Raw genomic sequence first — 23211 nt, forward strand, 5'->3', positions numbered from 1 at the left:
GAATTAGGCATGCCACAAACGTCATTACACGGTATTTTGCATAAAAATTTGGGTCTTATAAAGTCCAGTTAACACAAGAACTCAAGCCGGCCGATCATCAACAACCTTCGAGCCTTTGCGGATTGGGTCCTTGAGATGCATGAGAATGATCAGGAATTCCATCGAAAAATCATATTGAGTGATGAGGCCCATTTCCACCTCGGTGGCTTCGTCAACAAGCAAAATTGTCGAGAGATTATTAACGATTTTTAATGGGCGGAATTGTTCTGGACAACGTTAATTTTCAGCAAGACGGCGCTACGTGCGAATAACACCTCTTATTGGAAAACCCTTTATTAATTAACGATACTGATACCGCTCGAAAGGAGGCATACTTGCGCCAACTATTTACCGGGAAACCTTCTCTATCGAATGCGGCAGCCGTTTCTCATATTTGAGATCATTATCAATCCCGAAATTTCGGGATCCCGATGTGAATACCGGTACTCAAATATCTAAAACTGAGTAGAAATGTGATGAAGAAATATTTTAGGCTATCCGTATGGTGTTCTTAACCTTTGAAAACCAAAAGATGATCCTCAAACGTCTAGCTGGAAAAACCTGGGCTATAGCCCAAGAATCCTGAGATGGATGTGCATCATGACAATTAGACCAATGGTAATATATGGAGCGGTTGCTTGGGCATCAAGAGTCACTCCCCCGGTAGGTAGCACTAACTAAGCTGCAGCGGTCAGCATGCGTGTGCGTCACGGGAGCAATGCGGACCTGCCCTACAGCTTCTATGATGGTGATACTTGAGCTGACGCCACTTCCTATATTTATTCAGCACTCAGCCAAGCGTATCCTGCTGAATATAACCAGGGAATGCTTTGAGAGAGGAAAAGTGATGTCGTCTAAAAACATGGAAGTGCTGAGGCTGCAGTTCCCTCTTGCCCAGCTACACAAGGATGATATCAAGTAAAGCCATCAAATTTGAAGAGGTGCAGAATTGAACTGAACGATAAGTTAAACTGGAGTAGACATGCACTTGAAAAGAAACTCCAGAAGTGCACCCTGCATTAGCACACAGGTGGCTCGAAGACCCCAGAAGGCAAATGCGCTGGAATCTACGGCCCCAGAACCAAACGCTCGATGGGTAGTTTTCCAAGCATCTTCCAAACGCAGATGCATGCCATCTGTCTATGTACAGAGCTAAACTTGGACAGAAATTTCTGAATTGAGTGAATTGCCATTCTGAGCTACAGTCAGGCGACACTCATGGCCCTATCGACCTGTGAGATCAAGACCTTACTGATCCCTGAATGTATCGTAAAACTTAATGTTCTAGGAACGCGTAATCACATCCGACTAATTTGGGTCACAGGACTCCCTGTGGGTAGAACTGGGAAGGAAATAGCGGATGCATTGGCGAGAGAGGCTGTGGCCTCGCCTTTAATAGGACCCGAGCCCTTCCTTGCTATGGTACTACACACCAAGAAGGAAAAGCTTAGGAGTGAAGAGCTCAAGCTAAGAGAGGTTTGCTGGCTATGCTACAACCCACCAGGAAGGAAAAGCTTAGGAGTGAAGAGCTCAAGCAAAGGGAGGTTTGCTGTCACCAAACTATGGGGCTACCTCAGACGAAATCTTACAGAAGAAGTTTAAAAAACTCATAACCCCTCCCAAGGATAATCTGAGCATGCTCACAAGCATTCACTTCAGACTGCGTAGTCATCTGCACATGATAGGGATTTGGTCTACGGACTCCTGTCGTTTTTGCGACCAATCTCAGGGCACTCCAATGCACCTTCCCCTGGAGTGCAACGCTATAGCGCGGAAAAGGTTGAGACATCTTGGCCAACTGCAGCCAGAAGCAAGGCACTTACTCTCAATTCAACCCAGCTCTATCCTGAGTTTAATGAGGGAGCTGAAATTGGATGAGATACTGTAATGAGTAGAGGGTACACAAGGCCATGAGATCGAAATGCAAGCCTCATAAAGTATCTATCTATCTCTCTAACCCTTGAAAAAGCACTTGATGATAAAAAGAAGACGTCATGAATCGTTTTATAAAAAGTTTGGCCTTTTTGTTTCAGAAGAGAGATTGAAGGGGGGGTAAGGGTTTCAGCGGAAAAAAAACACTATTTTTGGGAATTTTTCTCTTAAATATGGATTGAGCAAATTTATTTAAACCTTTTGTTATTATTAAGCATACTTTTAACTATATTCTGTAATTTTTTCATGCGGAAATACTTAAAAATAAGCCGGTGACAGACCATGTCCTGGAATGTCTCGAAAAAAACATTTTGCAGTGATCACTGTATCTCAGTCGGAAATTATCTGAAACAAAACCAATTCTAATGCAGTCAAAGTATCATTAAATCTTCCCTCCAACGTTGTCCGTTTATTGAAGTGAAAACTTCTTTAGAATCGTTGGGAGTGTTTTGAGGAAAAGTGAAACGAAAAAGCGACCCTCTTGGCTACGAAGCGTTATATTATATGTTGATATAAACGTAGCGACGAACTAAATAAAAATAACTTTTATTTTTTCTTGTGATTCGAACCAAGGATTTTGGATAGGAAGCTCACATTGCTAGTCGCTCGGCTACCGCGCCATGCTGTCGTCGCTGGCCTAAAAGTTATTTAGTTACGAAGCGTTATATTATATGTTGATATAAATAATTTTTGTGAGCGTGTAATTCTCAAAAGGTTTATTAGAAAATCTATTGACTAGGTAGTGTGGTATCTGTTCTTATCATCTTAACATCTGATAGATCCGCCCTCGGAGGACAACAAACGTTAAACTGATTTTTGGAAATGGGCGGAGCGTTTTAGGGGCTTGCTGCACCTCTGCCACGGGTTGGCCCGGTATTGCAGTACCGTCGGGATTTCGGCCTTGAATAAATACAAGAAGAAATATACTAATACATTTAGCTTTGGTGGGAAGAGACATAAATTTTTATATGAATACAAGTAGACGAAAATGGAAGAAATTTGTAAGTCTGTTTCTTCGGTCCGTTTGGGTATTTTTTTTGACAACATCGAGACCAAAGCATTTGTATCATATTTTATCTATCATAAGCCACTCGTATCATTTGTTGAAATTGAAAACATTGAGGATGAATAATAATAAAATGAAGAAAATAAAATATGAACTTTATAGCAATATTATAATGAACCTATAATTATCCCGCCCCTAATGCTGCTTTCGTCTCATTCTCTCTCAGTTTGTTTTACGGAAGGTTTCACTTCTATCCCGTCTAACCGTTAGACTGGTATTTTTTTTTTTTTTTCTTCGTTTAAAAATTTTTGGCGGCGGTCTAAAATGAAAACTTCTATTTTCAACGAAAATTTCCGCCATTTTGTGGGCGGGAAACCCCCTTCATGTCAAAAAAAAAAAATAAACTAAACGATGGGAGGAGGCATTTTATATGAAGAAAATGTGTGCCAAGTTTAGAATGAATCGGTCAAATAGTTTTTAAATGGCAGTGATCACCGACTTTCAAAAAGTACTCGTAGTTTTGAGAAAAACGCGTTTAAAAGTTTGAAAGCTTAAAAGTGAAGAAAACACTTTTTTTTTACCTACACAGAATCATCGATTCCGGTAGATTCGATTAAAGTAGACTTCCTGTGGCAACTTCGATGTCTTCAGCCCCTTTTCTCTAGTCTTCGTTTGATCCTGACTTCTTTGCTCTGCTGAACAGCTTGGATCTCAGCCCTGTCAATGCGGCAGCTGTCCTCCAATCTTGCGTATTCGTCTGCGCTTGGGCCGACGCTGGCATTCATATCTGACAGAAAGGTGAGAAAAGCACCTGCACCTTCGTTGAAAGTGCATGCAGCAACGTACGATGCAAATTCAACAATTTGTTTGCTGCCAGATAATTTTTTCGGTGCGATTCTGCAAATGAAACATCTCGGCATTGTTTCACAGTAAAATTTCTCAACAAAATTGTAAAATCACAAGCACGCGATCGAACGTTCAGCGACAAACTGACGCTCGTCTTTCGTTTTAAAATATTGTACAGTGTATATTGTACGTATAGGTACATATAAAATATTTCTTTCCTACCTTTACTAGGGAAAATCTTCTCGGAACGGATAATGGATCTGAACAATAGAAACGAATAGACTGTATACCTACTTGTCAGCCGCGCTGCCTTCCCGAACGCTCGGACCTGTCAGAGGTATGACGCGAGACTAATTGGACAATAACTCCAAAAGTTTTTCTCAGATCGGCTTAAAATTTGGGAATATATTCTTGAAATGTTGAATAATAAGATAAGGCAAAAAAAATCGATTTTTTGAAAGTGCAAACCCTAACCCCCCCCTGAATGCATTCACTTTGACACAAAAGACATATGTATTCATTTGTACTTCATATTCTTCTATGTACATTAGTGTGTCTTCTTTTGTATCCGCAGAAGTATTTATATATGTATGTACATAGGTATTATTAGGTTTATCAGCATTATAGCATAGAAATTTAATCTGTCATACATACAATGTAAATGTGTGTATCTTTGTATATCTACATATGTATGTATGTGCATATGTATTACGTATTAATTAATTAGTTCGAGCTTGTTAGTTGCCCAATTACGCTTGTGCTTCCTTTGACCTCCTCGCAAGCCACAAAATATTCATTTGAGTCCTCACACATTTCATCTCTACATTCGCAACTCTGCTTAATTACTTCGTTAATTGGTTTCAGGAACAAAAATACCAAAAGATAATTAATATCAGTAGCTAAAATGCTTGCAAGGAATGGTTGTGAAGGTGAGGGTGTATTAATCCAGGGCTTACGTGGTTTGTAATAGCTTTAGTAATAAAATAATAATACAATAATAGAGTGAAAGCGTATGTACAGATGTGTATGTATGTGTGTACTAGGCATGCTAATATAAGCGGTACCTGCAGCTCACGGTATATCGGGTAGTGTGGCTGTGTATATGGATACTTTGACAAATAACTGAGATTAGCTCTTGGAATAAACTTCCTTAAGCAGAGACATGTATCGAATTAGGAATGAATAGATGAAAATGAGATTTGCATTTGAGTAACTCTTCCAAACCCAGTTCGCTTAGTAAACCTAAAATAGAACTGGGTTGGGCTGAGCGTTACCTATGTCTTTCCTTCGGGCGCATCCTGCCGAAATATCTCATCCTTCTTTGCGCTATAACATCACATTCGTGAAAAACGTGTGCTGGAATCTGGTCGACTGGGGACTGGTCGCAGAAAAAAGTCGAGCGTGAGCATTCTCACTTTGTCCTTAGGAAGGGTTGTGAGTTGGCTAAATCTCCTTTCATTAAGCCCCCCTAGTAAGAACATCGCCATGATTTAATGCCAGCTCACGTCTCTGAGACTTAGCTCTTCGCTTTTAAGCTGCTCCTTGATAGAGTGTTGCTCCATAGCAGGACAGGATTCGGGCCCTTTTCAATAACTAGGCCGCAGCCGCTCTAGCCGACTTACTTCGTTCCCAATTATACCCCTGTGTTCTGAAACTCCGATGTGCGCCGAAGCAATTGTTACTTTCCTAGCAAATTTAATTTCTCGGTACACTCAACGACTAATGAGAACTTAACGTTAAAGCATGACAACACCTTGAATGCCGCCTGACTGTAGCTCAGAATGGCAATCGATTCAGAATCGTATTAATATCCTTCCTTCGGTATAGGAGTATGTATACACCCGCTATTTAAATATACATATGTATAGCATTCCTATGTTTATCCGGATGAGCAAGGAAACAAAATAAGATGCTTCCATTGGTTTCTGCCATGTGTCAGGATGTTAGATTTTTGTGCATTTCGTAGCTTTCCGCAGCACCACAAGCAATGTGAAAAGGGGAGTCACCTCGCACAACACTCCAGAAGTTAGAAGCCGAAAAAAGCGAATTTTCCAGAGAATAATCCATCGGATTCGCGTCTGGTGAATTTGAGAGCCAATGTGTGGACGTTATGAAATTGGAAACGTTGCTTTTTAGCCATTCTAACTCGAACTTTGTGAGATGCTGCCGAGTTCTGCCACCGAAATGTTTGTCTGCCCATGGCTTCAAAGCAACCTCCACAATACTTTCTCGATAATATTTCGCATTTACCTTGACGTCAGGCTCGATGAAAACGTTTGGAGAGCGCCCATCTGCGCTTACAGTGGCCCAAACCATTACCTGTGGCGGGTGCTGCCTCCTGCTGGCCGATCGATGGCTCAAATTCTCATACGAAGAGTCGGTCAAATAAACCCTATCATTTGGGGAGTTTACGAATTGCTGAATTTGAAAAATATTCTCGTCCGATGGATGTTGTAAGGCTTGCCTTTGAGATCATTTTTCAATATGCGGCGGATGCTACGGTCAGATATTTTCAGTTCTTTCACCATTTGATTGGCACTTCGTCCGGGATTTCGCTCAAGTCGCTTCTTCACTTTTTGAACCATTTCACGTAACGTTGTAGTCTTTTGAGGACCACCTCCACGACGTTTCGCGATACTACCAGTATCATTATAACGAGTAGTGGTGCGATAAACAAAACATTTCTTTACTTTAAAGTACTCGAGCTCACGAACAATCGCTGGTTGTGATTTTCCAGCTAAATTTATTGCAATCACAGTACTAACACTTCGTTCAATAATGTGTATGCCTAATTAATTAAAACACATTTTTTTGCCAAAATTCGTTTTTATTCATCAACATAGTCCCTTTTTAGCGCAGCGGTTGGATACACTTCGAGTGCCGGGGGCGGTAGTTCTTCTGCTATAAATCACAACTTAATGATGTTTTGAATATTTTCTTCAGTCACTATCGCCATTGAGCGGGATCTCTTTCCAATTGCGACAAGAGACATTCATTTCCAATAAATAAGCCAACTAATAGGCTCAGATCAAAGCGTGGATATGTTGATACGTAGTATTGTATTCCTCAACTACAACCGGTCCGATCATTGTAGATCGAGAGGCCACCTGCTAACAAAATGAGAGCGCTGCCGAATAGTTGATTATTTCCTTATAAAACTTTAATCGAGCAAGCGATGTTTTGTGTGCCCTAGTACGTTTTATCACGGACAATTAATAGAGCCCACATTTTTTTCTAATTATGTATGTATATATCTTCACTGAGCTCGTCTATTATTGCATATGCGCCAAATCGGGCCGTGAACACAATTTTTTCAAGCCTCTTGCCTCCAACGCCATGTAGCGGGTCTATAGAAACTTACAAACCTTCACGGGCATGCTGACAACAGCTCACGAATAAATGCTTTAAGAGCGCATACCAGTAATATATACATAAGTACACAAGTACGCATATGTACGTATGTATGTATCAAAATCTGCACATTTTCAAACACTCATCTATGCACTAGTATGTATGTATGTATGCCCTTTGCGCACATTTCTTATATACATAAATTCATTTACTAACACTGCACAACTTTTTTCCTTGCCAGCACCATCAGCCGGATAAGGTTTGTATGATATATAAATATATGTACATATATGTACGCAAGGCGTGTTAGGTGTTTGGTAAAGCTACGTGGATACATTAATACATAGGTATGTATGTAAGTACTTACATGTTTATGTGTTAATCGGACGTCAAGGTCACCACAGCAACTTTGGCGTATTTTTGTAAGGCATAGTGCTCTGCAACTTACAGATTGTTATTGTTGTATAGATAAAAATTTAGTCTGCAATTTATATATATGCATATGTACTTATGTACTTAGATGTACACATTTATGCGCCGTCATTTGTCACATAAAGCGGCCCCACGTGGCGCATCAAGGCACTGTTGCTCACCGTTGTCTACAAAAGCCGACACGATTTTTCTTGCTTTTATTGCATTTTTTGGGCAATTTCGCGCTATTGCGTGTAACCCCCACGGGGATCACATATTGTTTTTTTTTCTGAGTTGACGCTCGTGAAGAGAAAACTGTCTTGAGTATTGCTTATACCGGCATAGCAGTATGCATGGCTTGCATCCTTACAGCTACACCTACATACTACATATTTAAAGACCTCTCCACTATCCACCACTCTCCCCGCAGATCTGCCAAAAAGGGATTACTTCACGGGGCTGGTTAGCTCAAGGCTCCTAATTATTGTTGACACCTGCGAAACTCTGCGCCTCATAGGTCGTTATGAATCTGTGTTACATACGAGCAGAATCTCTTCCAGATATTAACTGATTTCAGCATGAAATCCACGATATTCTCTCCGCTTAACACATTGACTGCCAAGGCACTTTCAGCAAATAAGATGCTCTGCGGCCACAGCATTTTTTTTTTTTAATCTCATCAGAGACGTCAAAATTGGAATTTAGAGTAGTGCTGGTAATATTTTCTGCTTAGAAACAGGCAATTTTTAACTAATTAGTATGTCACACACATTTGTTCGACGTGGGGCCTACCGACTTTTTTTAACTCAGGGCCATGGCGGACATATATATATGCACGACAAAAACATTGGCTAAACATCAAAATACATCGTCGTCGTACAAGCTCTACTTCGTTTTGCAAAAACAAAACAATTGGGAGTATGTTGTTTTTGCAAACAAACACCAAACAACATTATATGACGACAATGTATTTTGATGTTTGAATCCATTATTTTTGCAAACAGAAACAAGTCAAAGCTTATTACATGCTCAGTAAACAAGAAGACTTGATCGCGTTATATTGGTTGATAATATTTGTGTTACGGAATGTCGAAAAGAAAATTTTTATTAGATACTGAGTTAGAAAAAATACTCGCAATTCTAGAAAGTGAAGAAGATGAAGATTATAGCTCTGATGACTCTGTAAAGGATCCTATGTATAATCCTACAGCATACTCTTCGGAAAGTGAAGAAGATGAGGAAGTCATAAATAATATAGAAGAAGTTCTTGAAAGCCTAGCACTAGAAGAGAATAGGGAAGAAAGCGATGAAGAATAAGAAAATCGGGTCGCAGGTGAACCCCAAATTATAAATGCTGTCTGGTCTGAATATAAAGGTCGTCATAAAACATTTACTTTTTCGGGAAAATCAGGCCTACAAGTAGATGTCCCACAAAGTGTCACCCCATTTGATGTTTTTCGTTTGTTTATTGACGATGAAATAATCAATCTCATCGTATTAGAAACAAATTGATACGCTGAGCAACAACTGATTGCAAAAGAATTAACACGCGAAAGTCGAATGAAAAAATGGACTCCAACTAATAGCGATTAAATGAAAAAGTTCTTGGGACTTGTATTATGGATGGGTCTTGTTCGATGTGGTAGTATTCCATCATACTGGTCTACAAGTGAAATTTATGAGAACAATGTAGCGCCGTAGCCGAATGGGTTGGTGCGTGATTACCATTCGGTACTCACAGAGAGGTCGTTGCTCGAATCTCGGTGAAAGGAAAATTAATAAAAACATTTTTCTAATAGCGGTCGCCCCTCGGCAGGCAATGGCAAACCTCCGAGTGTATTTCTGCCATGAAAAAGCTCCTCGTAAAAATATCTGCCGTTCGGAGTCGGCTTGAAACTGTAGGTCCCTCCATTTGTGGAACAACACCAAGACGCACACCACAAATAGGAGGAGGAGCTCGGCCAAACACCTAACAGAAGTGTACGCGCCAATTATTTATTTATTTTTAATGTAGCGCCCAAGGTAATGCCGCGGAACCGTTTTGAGTTAATACTAGCAAATATACACTTCGCCATCAATGAAACCATTCCAAAAGGGGATAGGACTGGAAAATTTCAAACACTTATACATATGTTGCAAAAAAAATACCAAGAAACTTTATACCCAGCTGAGGATTTTGTAATTGATGAGACTCTTGTGGAGGGGTCGCTTAGTAATAGGACTATCAATAAGTTCGTGCGGTTTTCTTTCGAAATTTGAAACTTTATTGACGTAAAATGGTTACAAATTTAATATTCAAAATATTGTCCATCGCTTACTACTACTTTTTCCCATCTTTCTGGCAATTCACGGATTCCCTTTGTGAAAAATTCGGTCGGTTTTGCCGCAATCCACGAATCGATCCATTTTTTGACTTCATCGTAATTACGGAAGTGCTGGTCAGCCAGACCATGTTGCATCGATCGGAAGAGATAGTAATCGGATGGCGCAAGGTCTGGACTATACGGCGGGTGGGGTAGGACATCCCATTTGAGCGTTTCTAAGTATGTTTTGACCACTTGTGCAACATGTGGCCGAGCATTGTCATGTTGCAAAATAACTTTGTCGTGTCTATCGGCGTATTGCGGCCGTTTTTCTCGCAGTGCTCGGCTCAAACGCATCAATTGTCGTCGGTAGACATCCCCCGTAATCGTTTCATTCGGTTTCAGTAGCTCATAATACACAACACCCAGCTGGTCCCACCAGATACACAGCATAACCTTCAGGCCATGAATATTCTGCGCCGACGTCGATGTTGAAGCATGGCCAGGGTATCCATACGTTGCCCGACGTTTTGGATTGTCGTAATGGACCCACTTTTCATCGCCAGTCACAATTCGATGCAAAAAACCCTTTCTTTTGTGCCGTTGAAGCAGTTGTTCGCATGCCATAAAACGGCGTTCAACGTCTCTTGGCTTCAATTCATACGGCACCCAATGGCCTACCTTTCGGATCATTCCCATGGCTTTTAAACGTTTGGAAATGGTTGATTGATCAACTCCCAAAGTTTTTGCAACCTCTTCTTGCGTTTGAGCCGGATCTTGATCGAGCAATTCCTCCAATTCGGTATCCATGAACTTTGGCGGCGCACCCTCGCGTTCTTCGTCTTCCAAGCCAAAATCACCACTTTTAAAGCGTGCAAACCACTTCTGGCACGTTCGCTCAGATAGAGCATGCTCACCATAAACTTCCACCATGATACGATGACTTTCGGCTGCTTTTTTCTTCATATTAAAATAATGAAGAAGAATTCCCCGCAAAAACACATTATTTGGCACGAAATTCGACATTTTCAAGTGTGGTAAAAATATTGTTGTTTACGCTTCAAATAAAAAACTTATACTGACGTTTGTGCCTTACGACAGTAGCTCTCCAATGAATGTTTGGAAATGTGGATCGATGGAATAATAATCAAGTTACGCCATCTGTTGTAAAACCGCACGAACTTATTGATAGTCCTATTATTTCGACAGTATATTCCAAACAAAGCCCATAAGTATGGCATAAAATTATTCAAGCTATGTTCTACAGAAGGATATACATGGGCAAGTAAGATTTACTGAGGGAAGTCAGAGGTTTACGCAAGAAATCTTGGCCTGGGACGATCAGTTTGCGAAGAGCTTTCGCAGGACTTACTAAATAAAGGTAGAACACTGTTCGTTGACAATTTCTATACAAGCTATAAGTTGGCACTTTCCTTTTTACGACAAAATACACACGTTGTGGGTACACCAAGAGCAAACAAAAAATATATGCCCAAAGAAGTGTTTGATGCCAAATTGGAAAAAGGTCAGGTAATTCATAGAGAAGATCAAAATGGAATTGTGGTACTGAAATGGCGCGATGCTCGTGATGTACGGATTCTGTCCACAAAACACAGTCCAAGAATGATAGAAGAAGCTAAAGATAATGGCGAACAAGCATTAGCTTCTGACATTGACCAACCATCAACCAGTAACACAGAGAACAAATTACTTCATCACTTCTAAATTTGCAGAAGCCAGAAAAACATATGAAGCCAAAATCAGGCAATATTCATATTTTAGAAATAAAACCAAGTGCAAGTAATACAAAATTACGTCGAACATGTACTTTATGTTATTCCAGAATAAAACAAATGGAAGGAATGGAGATAGCCAGAAATAAGGCTAAAAGAGTATACACGTATTGCCCGGATTGTCACCAAGAGCCATTCATGTGTTTAGAAAGCTTTCGGAATCACCACAAACAAGTTTAATGGGTTCATTTGTATAACTACAATACTTTGTAAAAATAATATGTAAAAAATTTTTTGTTACTGCAATAAAATGAATTTAATTTTTTTTTTCAAAACCAATTTTTTCCAATTGTTTTTTGAGCTGCGCCGAAGCCACTACAACAGAAATTTCATGGGAAGCCATATATTTATTGCAATAAAATCATATTTATCGTCAATCGTTGTTGTGTGACATGGCGAGAGAGAATAATAGTCGTGTCGGACATATGTGTCCGACGTGGCGTAAACCGCATAGTACAGTGTCACACATACATATATGGCCGACGTGGCAGTCAATGTGTTAAAGTTTTAGAAGTTTCGGGAGGGGTTCTTCTGCGGCGATTCCTTTACGCATTGCTCCGTCGTCGAGTTCGGATAACCTTATAAATAATCTTTGCATTTATTTAGACAGAATATCAACTGTAATTAGTCCTGCATTTAAGAACGATGAGGCGACAGAATTTGTGAGGAAGCCGCAGATGGCCCGCAAAGTGCTTAGCCGATAGATGACTATCAGTTTTTTGCGTAGCTATTAAGGTTCATTGCATCAGCCCAGATCGGTGCCGCGTACAAAAGGACTGAGCTGACAACCCTACTATATAGTATTCTTATGCTATGTTAAGGGCTACCGTTTGGCATTATACGTGCCAGAAAAGACTGCACAAACGGTGCCTTCTTCACAGCGTATTCTACTTGCGTTTTAAAGTTAAGACGTCTATCAATCATCACCCCTAGGTCTTTAATGTCGGGTTTTGAATTGATAGTTACAGCCCCAACTTTTACCTTCATGGATTCTAATACCCTCCTGCTGCTTATTAAAACCACATCAGTTTTGCGCTCAGCTAATTCCAGGCTCATGGTCGTCCACAAAGCCTTGACCCTACTTAATGACCTGGGGATCCTCTCAATTTCTTGGATGTGTTTTGCCACTATTACCACCGTTGTCGTTTTGTCGTTTCTTAATCTTAGTTTACGGTTCGAAAAATAACTTCCAATTCTAGTAATATAACTAGGAGTCCCTACTTTTATAATGGTTTTTAGTATACGCTGCAAGGTCCCTGTGTTAAAAATTTGTTTAACGTCCATAGGTACCACAGCGTAGTATTCTTTTTCCCCCGACACGCCATCACTTACCCTCAATAAAGTTGTTGGCCCCACAAGGTGTATCACGGCACCGTTGCTTGCAAAAGTCGACACGATTTTTCTTGCTTTTATTGAATTTTCTGGGCAATTTCGCACTACTGCATGTGGCCCCCACGGTTATCACTTATTTGTCACAAACTAGAAAGTTCATTAACGTCACTAAACATTAAACTTTTTACTTATTCACAAGATTTGAATTTAATACTTAATTTAACGACAAATTACGTGTTTTCCGTTGGCAAATCACATGACGCTTAAATTTTCAATGCATAGTAAACTAATTGTCAAACGCGTCAACTATTACGAACAGTTTGAGTGGCGCTGTAAACTCATCAAAGACACAAACCTTAGTTGATGTTTATTTGTTTTTTATTGCGGAAAAGTGTGGCGAAGCAAGGAAAATACTTAGGCATATTTGTCTGCGTTTCAGTACTATTCTTGGCTATAATAATTTTAGCATAAACGTAGTACTAGCCGAGACACATCACCAAGGTAGAAGCAGTAGAGCAGCTAATTCGACTTTTTTTTTGTCATTTAAGCTGTTCCCTATTCTGTTCTCAGATTTTGTTTATCTTATTCTTTACTGTTGGCTAAAGCAGCGTACTTAGAGAGTGCGTACGCACACAAAGACCTTACCTCTACTCAACGAGCACTAAATGAGCTATACCTGTCCCTTCCTGATTTAGAAATCACAACAAAATACACCCTACTAGCAAATTTGACATTTCAAGTTTGGCGTTCTAGAGGTTTTAAGCAGCGACAAAATACACGCCTGCTACCTGCTAGATGCACCTTGGCACACTACCTTCATTTTTTTGTATTTTCTAAATTTCTACCTAGGATTACACCATTTCTTTGTGCTCAAAACGAAAAATGGAAAACGAAAATTGAAGAAGAATCTTTTTAACATTTTCACCACACTTTTAAGAAAGTCTAGAGGTGTTGGGAAACATCTATGTACATCTAAAATTCGCTTTTGCTAAAATTTGATTAGTCAGTAGAACATTTGTAAATAAATAGGGTTTGGCGCGGTCGCAAGTGTAATCGCTAAGACTACTGTTCTAGGCTTGATGATGGAAAGGCAGAAGCTAGTAGGTAAACAAGGTAGGGGAAATATATTCTTTGTAGGGGTTATTCTTGGCTTTTAGTGAAACCCAGGTTCTCATTAAACTAAAGTATGATTGAAATATTTTTTTAATGTTTCATGAATTCCATAATAAATAATTCAAATCTAATTTTTTTTCCTTGCACACTCCTCTCGGGAGCATAGGACCTCGACAAGGCTCAGTTTTGGGTTGTTTTCGTTAATCCATTGTGATTTCTGCCATGGTAGGTGATTAGCCTGCCGCTAACAGTCCTAAAGTCCTAAGTAGTGGTAGTGCCCATCTGTCGTTGCTTAGGAACAACGTTTTCTAATATAACTGTTTAGAGCGCCATCTGTGTTGCACATTTTTCTGGCAGAAGGATCGCACAGATAGTTGAGGACTTCGCTAAATTTGGTGGGTCAGCGCTATTACCGCGATTGCCCGCTCCCTATTGCTGGCGCCACTGATGCAATGGGTAACTGTGTGCTTTTTTTGCTTTTGCTTGTTTTTTAGCAGCCACAGCGAGAGTAAGGATGGAAAGAATAAGTTTTTGGGGTTGAGGAATCAGATTTTTGGTTTATTTTGTTTTAGAAACAGGGAATGTAGGTAAATTTGGGAAACTACGAGGACGTGCTTTATATTCAAATTTAATATTTCACCTCAATTCGTTGTGGGACTAAACATTTTTTATTAATTATATTTTTCCTATGGACTTAAATTTTTCCGGCCACCGTAGCCGAATGGATTGGTGCGTGACTAACATTCTGGAGTGCGTAGATTCAAATCTCCGCGCATGAACATCAAATAATAGAAATATTTTTCTCTAATAGCGGTCACCACTCGGCAGGCAATGGCAAACCTCCGAGTGTATTTCTGCCATAAAAAACACTCCTAATAAAAAAGCAATTTGGCGATTAGAGTTGGAGTTCACCTATTTGTGGAACAACATCAAGACTCATACCACAAATAGGAGTTCGGCCAAAAACCTAACAGAAGTGCTCGCGTCAATTGTTTATTTATTTTTTTATAATTTCTTCATTACTTGTTTTTATTTATTTATTTATTTATCATTTATAACTAATTTATAATTTATTTATTTTTAAAAGCAAGAATAACCAATTCATAACTGAGTTTGTGCAAACTCAACACATATTTATGCGAATAAACTCCACCACTAACTGCAGCAATAGATACTATTTTTCACAGCTGGCAACATTAATTTTATCAGCCAATTCTGGTATTTTGCTCATCAAACGTAAACAGAGAAGCAAACAATAAAAGCGAGTACATGATAAAGTAGCAACACAAAAGCTGTGAAACAATAAGAAAACACCACAAGTGAAAAACGTCATCACGGCACTGACAGTTCAACCAACGAACGTCAAACGAAATACAACAGTGAACAATTCATTATTCGCAATATTTTTGACGCATACTGATGTTCGGTCTGCGTCGTCGCGCTAGTTTATACATAAGTTGAAGAAAAAATGTGAAAGAAATTTGCTAAAGTAAAAATTTAACACAATGTAATTACAGAAAAATAAAAAAAGTATTGAAACGTGTGCAATTTTAACGTGCGAAGAAGTACAGTGGCTATACTTGGAATTAGAAGTGAGTCAAGCTGGCGTTTAAAATGGGGGCGGTGTGATTATGTGCATGAAAATTTTCACCTCCTTTGCTGGAGCATCCGTTTGGCGTAGCAAATTGTGTGTATTTCTTATAATATTGAGTGGCTACGGCCACTAACGCGTTGAACGCCTGTTCACCACATCAACTGCAATTTTTTCGAAGTGGTATTTCAGGCAAAACGCTTAAAAAGTCTCGCTGGCAATTGATTTGTAAGTCGGTCGTGAAGTCGTGAAATCAGAATGCCTAGGGCTTTGCTAATACAGTAAAGGGAAGCAAACAGTCGTCGTCCTCATACCAAGTGGCGAAAGAAAAATCGATAAGCGGCTCTAAAAAAAACAAAACAAAGAAAACGCTCGTGAAAAATACGTACACCAAAGAAAATACGACGATAATCGTGCGAACGTGCGTGCAATGGCAAAGCAAGACGGGAAGGTGACGCGCGCGTGCAAATGTAGATAAAAAAGGAAATACAAAATAGGAGTACATCTACATACATATTGAAAGAGTTGTAAATAAAAATAAAAATGTGGGCAAGTGCAAAGCAAAATGTGCCACAGGATGTAACGAGTTGGGATGCTGATTGTTGATTTGCACGCGACCATAAGGGCCACCAAGTAAGGGAGGAGTATTCGCATTGGCAGCATCCACCCACAAAGCGTGCAAATAACCAAGTTTCCTGCGTCAGGATATTAGAAATGTTGTAAATAATGTAAAGGAAAAAGTTACAAGTGAAAGAAGAATAAATAAAGTGAAAACTTCAAGGCATGGAGGGACTGTGAGACGCACAAGGACAATTTGAATGATGCTCTGTGCCGTGTGTATCTATTGAATATAATGCGAAAGTGATGCTTTTTTTTATTTTAATTTCATATAAAATTGCTGCTGCCGCTTAGCAAGTTGTTACATGCACAAAATACACACAAATAGATCTACGTTTTCGTATTTTTATATGTACCTATATGCATATGTATGTATATATGTGCGTGCACCCTTTTACATTGTAATTTTACACCATTTGATTTATGCATGTGCGTTCATGATTATATTAGGCATTCGAAACTGTGGGAAGTGATAAGCTGCGCAGCTGGGCCAGTGCTTTATATACTTACTTGATTCGATACATTTTGCTCAAGTGGGGAAAACTGTTGAATTGGGGAACATCAAGTGACAGTGAACAAAGTATACATGCATACGTACATACATACATACATACATACATCCATACATGCATACATGCATATATGTATGTATGTACATGCACGCATTGGCTATGAGTAGCATAATTTTAATTTTAAAAATGTCTGAAACTTTTAATTTTGTTGTTACAGTTCAAAGTGACTGACACCAAAAGCGCTCAGATTTTCATAGCCGTAGGCCAAATTAGGCCTATTTTTATAAAGATGCCTATGACGTGTTGGATGTTTTCAGAGACACCTAAGTTACAAACTGTGCAGGCGATCGAATGTACATTCTTAAAAGGTCTCGCATTTGGGTTAAGAAGACTTCCTGGTGCACGAAAATTTAAGTTAAGGGGGGATTCTACTGTAAAAATCAAATTTTCATGGATTTTGTTTTCATACTTGTATTAATTTAATTAGTAAAAAAAAGTTTAGGGTTACATAAAGACAGGTCTTGAGTGTACAAACAAATTTTTTAAATTTATTTTCATTTCAAAATGGCAGCTGTACAGCCGCTCCCCCGAAACGCCTTTTGAAATCTGCCCACACTGTCGCGCATTTAAAAAAAATCTGAAATGAAAAAAACCAATTTTTTTTATTATATATCATTATTTTTAGTTGTTAAGCCTATTACTTGCAAAAAAAAAATTTTTTTGTAAAATTTTTGAAGTTTTTTAAAAAATCGACATTTTTTTGTTGTCATTTTGTTATTAAAAAAGGGGTTATAAATAATAAATTTTTTCCCACCATAGCTTTAAAAACTAGTAAATATTGTTAAAAATATACTATCAAAGTTTGAGCTTGATATGTTAATTTTTCACGGAGCTGTGATGTGGGCAATTTTGAAAACGTGGTTTCGAGAAAAACACGCTTAACCCTCTAGTACCCAAGACCGCCTGTAGACGGCCTAAGTTTATTTCACGCTTATTCCCTTTTAAAATACCATTTCGTTACTTTTTAAACTCTTTCTAATTCCGGAAAGTCCCAAAATTTTTGCTGGTGCATTTGCAGCAGCGTCTTGTTTTTTAATCAGCCGTCATAGTCATTCGAAGTCGAAAAATAGTGAAAAGCGGTCAAATTAATTATTCTGCAAAAGTGGTGTATTTTAAAAATTAAATAAAAATATTAGAAGTGTATTTAGCTTATAATAAAAATTATCATAGTGTTGCTGGTTGTGTTCAAAATACGAAAGTTAAAAATAATAACAAAAAAAAAGTGTTTCCTGTATTTTATAAACCTTTGAAGACAGCCCGTCTAGAGGCGGTCCTGGGATAACTCGGAATAAATAACACTATGCGGTAAGTTTGAAATTTTGATAGTTTTAGAGGGGGGCTAAGCTTAAAGTTTTGGTTTTTTAGAAATGGATCAACGACAAAAGTCTAAATTATCATCCCTCAATGATGAAGATATTGCAACATTTTTGGATTTACTAGAAATCGACGATGATACAGACGTGGAAGAAGATTTCGAAGATCTTTTATACGAAAATGTGGACGATGCAGAATTACCTATCGACACTGGAATTGACGAGGTGATTAACAGGGCGGTAAATTTGTCAGATTCTATGCTAGAATCAGAAGTGTGTGTCAATTTTTGTACATGTTGTCAATTTATGTCTCGTTGATCATTTCAATAACAGGTTTCAGTCCATTCCGATGACTCAACGTTTATGTGACGATGAACAAATGTGCGCACCGAAGATGAGGACTTTCCTTCGACAATATCTGCCAGATAAACCACATAAATGGGGTATAAAACTTTCGTTTTGTGTGACTCCTTCGGATTTTGTTATAACTTCGAAATATATTGCAGCGCAGGAGACAATGCTGTTCTGACTGATACACCAGATCTTGGGGCATCAGCGAATGTGGTGGTCCGATTTTCCCGTAATATTCCAGATTTTAAAAACCATATAACATATTTCGACAACTATTACACGTCACTGCCACTTCTGGTTTATCTAAAATCACGCGGAATACATTCGCTGGGAACTATTCGTTCAAATCGAATTCCGAATTGCAAACTTCCGACAGATCTTGATCTCAGGAAACAACCCCGTGGATATTCAACTGAATTTTGTGGATCTGCTTTAGGAGTTGACATTTCTTTTTCAGTTTGGAAGGACAATAAAATAGTGTGACTCGCATCGAGTTACGCAGGCGAAAAGCCCTTCCAGAATGAAACAAATGTTATAGGTGTCGCGGTTCGTCCGCTCAGGAAAAAAATTTGTTGATGTCGATTGCCCCAATGTAGTCCGTGAATATAATAGTCATATATGGGGGGCGTCGACCTCATGGATTTGGATAATTTGGATAATTGGGCGATATAAGATTCCGGTAAAGAGCAATAAGTACACAAACCGACTTTTTAATCACCTGCTTGATATGGCCACGCTTATGTTTTGTTCAGAAGAATTAACAAGATTGACAGGCGTGCTAGGCAGTACCAACTGCCAAACTTCCGGGCAGAGATCGCATACGTACTATGCAAACAACAATATTCTTCAATACCAAGAGCTCCAGGTCGTCCATGACAAACTCCTCAAGTAAAATTTACTGGAAGAAAAGCTTACTTACCTCCTGACGACGTTCGCTACGACGGAGTTGGACATTTTGCAAAGTTTTTATCACGCACCGGTAAAAAAAGGTGCGAATATCCTGGCTGCACCTCCGAAACTCAAATCGTGTGCCGAAAATGGAATCTGAATCTTTGTTTTTCCCAGCAAAAGGACTGCTTTCACAATTTTTACCATAAATAATTTGCACCAACTGCCTATTTATGCCCAAAAGCATGCCTTTCTTTTGTAGACATTTTTCTAAAACTATTTGAAATAAGACTGACTGTTTGTTTTGTATTGATTTCTGTTAAAAGCTTTCTGTTTTGTTCAATAAAAGTACGTAATACACTGAATTTGCAAGTTTTTCATTTAGATTTTTTTTGGCGTTCTTTCCCAAAGCCGCCTGCAGGCGGGGTAAGGTTTTATCCCTATATAATCGGATCAAGGAACAAAATTTCACTTTCTTGATAAAGAACCTATAATTTTACCATAATCCCCACCCAAAGCAATTTTTTTCATTCAAAAATAAAATTTGGGCACTAGAGGGTTAAACAAGCGCATTATCAAGCGCATATGACCGTAAACCGCTCGAGCGCTCAGTTTATACCTGCTTTGCTAAAACTTTTATAACTTGAAAACTATTCAAGATTTCTTTTTAAGATTTTCATGGAACATTCTGGAGTTGTTTCTGAGTATGTTTCAACAAAAAGTAAAAAATCGATTTTTTTTAAGTTTTACAGTAGAGGCCCCCCTTAATAGCGTAGACAGAAAAATCATTACTGAAATATTTAATATCTCTAAGTACATACTAAGTTAGCATACAAATCGCGTGATTGTGATTTAAAAACAGAGTCCAGAAAAGTCGGAAATTTATTTTTTAATGAAAAAACGTAGAAACTTCTCAACTGAGTCGTATTCGTAATGTAAATATATCTTCTAAGTCACTATCATAAAACTAAACGCAGCGATTTAAAATGAAATCTATTCGCAGTAGGAATGACCCTTACTTCGCCTTCAATCTATGTACATATTTCGTTTGTCGGAATACTAATTTTAGCTATGTTTTTTATAGTTATAGCCGCATTAAATATTTCCTGTGGTATCATTCATTAACCGGACACGAATCCGGTAGGGTATACTCGCATGCGTGTGAACTATAAAAAGTTTATTTTTTTGATATTTTTTGTCTCCTAAATATCCTGCTCACTAGCAATCGCCCTTCTACCGTCATCACAATGAATTTCCTTAGTTAAATCACTTGCAATTAATCGCTAATAATACAGAAACACACAATTAAGGCATTAAAAGCAATTTTCTTCCGCCTCTAATGGCCACAACGAATAACATTTGACCTTGAAATAGATTTGGTTTCTTGGTTTTTGAATATCAGCAATTACTCGGTGCATTCACATACATACATATGTGAGTACATACATACAAATATTCCTATACTATATGCCGTGTTTCATCTCTCTGGCATCAAGTGGAGGTTGACTGGGCTGCAGTCAAGCGAATGATGTTAAGCCGTAAATCTAATGCAGCTATTCGCATATTAAAGAAAAGTACGTAATTAGGGAGATGGAAAATATAGAAAACCACTTTTTTGCTTTCTTTGTAGACATTGTAAGCTTAAAAAATTGTGAATGCAATACATATGTACACAGATATGCTGCATATGAATGATACATTCCATGGCGTGCTTCATACAAATGTCAGCCCTCAGTATCTATAAGCTACTCACTTTCAACAACATAAGCTGCTTCACTTTGTGAAAATAAAAATTAGAAAAATACAAGCTAAACCGCTAGCAGACTTATTTCAGCTCATTCTATTGTACTATATAACGGGTGTGTGTTTTTAAGTTTTATGAAGCCTTAAATAAGAATGTCTGTTTGCCAAAGTAAAAACCTTGCCTTGACGAAAACTGAGTCTAATTAGAAAACAGAAATTCATGGTGAAAAAAAAACAACAGGTGTGGCCAATATCATGCCGTTAATCGGCTCTCAGCGAATTTGAAAGAATCAACTGATTGGCTGATGTAACCCAAGGATGATGGATTTACCAGGTTTGCACCTTAACTATGGTGAAAGAAAAAATTGTGGGGAAATTTTGGCTGCAACGTCGCTTAGTGATGCGGCAGTCGAATTCTGCCCGCTCATTTCACACACTCGTCCGATTAGTCGTTGTTCAGATGATAACGAAATGTCATTGATAGATTTTTTTCATGTATAACTAACACAATCCCAAGTGGCGTCATCCCATTAGTTGATTCTGTTAAATTTCTCTCAGAGCCGAATGACGGTCAGCTAAAGAGTTTAAAATCGTTTCACCACGGAGGTCATAACAGCGAAAAAACTGCGCTTGTGTTGGTAATATACGAAAAAAATCAACACATCCTTCGTTAATATTGCTTCGTGGCCTTCTGAGCAGCGACTAATTGTTCGAGTGTGTGAATACGTGTGAAATGAGGGGGCATAATTCTGCTCCCGACGTGACGTGGACACCGAAGTTGGGTTAGGTTAGGATAAATGGCTGCCCTTGCGAGGGGTCCACTTCGACAAATATTTACAATTGTTCTGCTGTGATACCATACAGGGGAAATGGAGAAGGGGCCTTGGAATTGCATGCTGACGAGCATCGGTGGCTAATTTACAGATTATGTAGAAAGAACTTGACGCAATCCTAAGTCCCAGTGCATGAACACCTAGGAAGCCAAACTTACTTGCTCAATTTCATTTTCAACTTAGCTGAAGGTCAAACCTGGTGATCTATCAACCTTGGCAGACACTTGTAATCGCAAACATTGAAAAATTGACACATTTCGAAAAAAGGTGCTTAATGGAAAATTGGTGACTTCATGAGCTCATTAATGTAAAGTAGTTGTCCGATATTGTAACAGCATAAACATTTCTCATACATTTTTTTGGGATTGGTGCTGAAGTGAAAGTCCTTGGCCGGATATAAAGCCATGCCATTCCCGCAGCGTAGAACCGACTATCGGGGGGAAATTCTCACTTTTATTTGAGTTAAACTAATTTTGAGTTCTATAAAAATTTAAAAGATACTGAATAGGACTATAAGGGAAAAGAGGCAAGGCTGTGCAATGTGTCACCTTCACGTATTTTTGGTGCACGAAATATCTCAAGAGTTGAATACATTAATTGGCCACCAAGGTCACATTGTTGTTGAGGTGTGACTCCATAAAAAATCCTCATACATTTTTGTTGAGTCCTGCTGAAGTGAGAATCCTTGGTCGGATATAAATTCGGGTTATTTCGTTGACGTGAAACCAACTGTCGTGGAAATGGATATCATTAGCGCCTTTGTACTACATTTTGTGGGAATATATCAATCAATTAATCTCTATTGTTAAGCCACTTACGATTCACGGCTTGGAAGGCATCAATGGGCATGTTTTTAGCGAGAAAAGGCCATTTGTTCTGAAAAAAGTGGTACAAAATTGAAACCGATAGACTTTATAAAACGCAATCGATGCTACTAAGTTTCAAGATTTATTTATAAACCAACTCCCACCAAGCCTTCCCCATATCTACACTTCTACCGAAAGTATTTTTAAAAATCTGACAAATTTCTGTCTTCACTTTGACTCGTTTGCTCATGTCTTAACATTTCGTATTCAAAATGGCAGCAAGCCAATGGAATCGCTGTATGCGCGCATGGAAACGGCGCGGTAAAATGAAAATTGAGTTGTCACACTACGAGGTGACAGGTGATGTTAA

At 38.7% G+C, this 23211-nt stretch overlaps 1 protein-coding gene and 1 non-coding gene across 3 annotated transcripts in view; both read left to right on the forward strand.

Annotated features, from left to right (window-relative positions):
- Positions 1–2686: 2686 nt before the first annotated feature.
- On the forward strand, positions 2687–2880 carry LOC128865488 (U2 spliceosomal RNA). Its single transcript, XR_008454822.1, has one exon. It is a non-coding gene; the product is annotated as a U2 spliceosomal RNA (small nuclear RNA).
- Positions 2881–15490: 12610 nt separating this feature from the next.
- Positions 15491–23211, forward strand: part of LOC128865258 (WD repeat and FYVE domain-containing protein 3) — a 76314-nt gene continuing 68593 nt past the window's right edge. The window contains exon 1 of one of the 2 annotated variants that reach the window (XM_054105409.1): positions 15491–16350. The gene's annotated coding sequence lies outside the window, so the exon portion shown is untranslated. The remainder of the gene's footprint in view (positions 16351–23211) is intronic. The other variant, XM_054105407.1, reaches the window with a different exon arrangement.

The sequence above is a fragment of the Anastrepha ludens genome, chromosome 5 (genome assembly GCF_028408465.1).
Source record: "Anastrepha ludens isolate Willacy chromosome 5, idAnaLude1.1, whole genome shotgun sequence".
Classification (NCBI taxonomy): domain Eukaryota; kingdom Metazoa; phylum Arthropoda; class Insecta; order Diptera; family Tephritidae; genus Anastrepha; species Anastrepha ludens.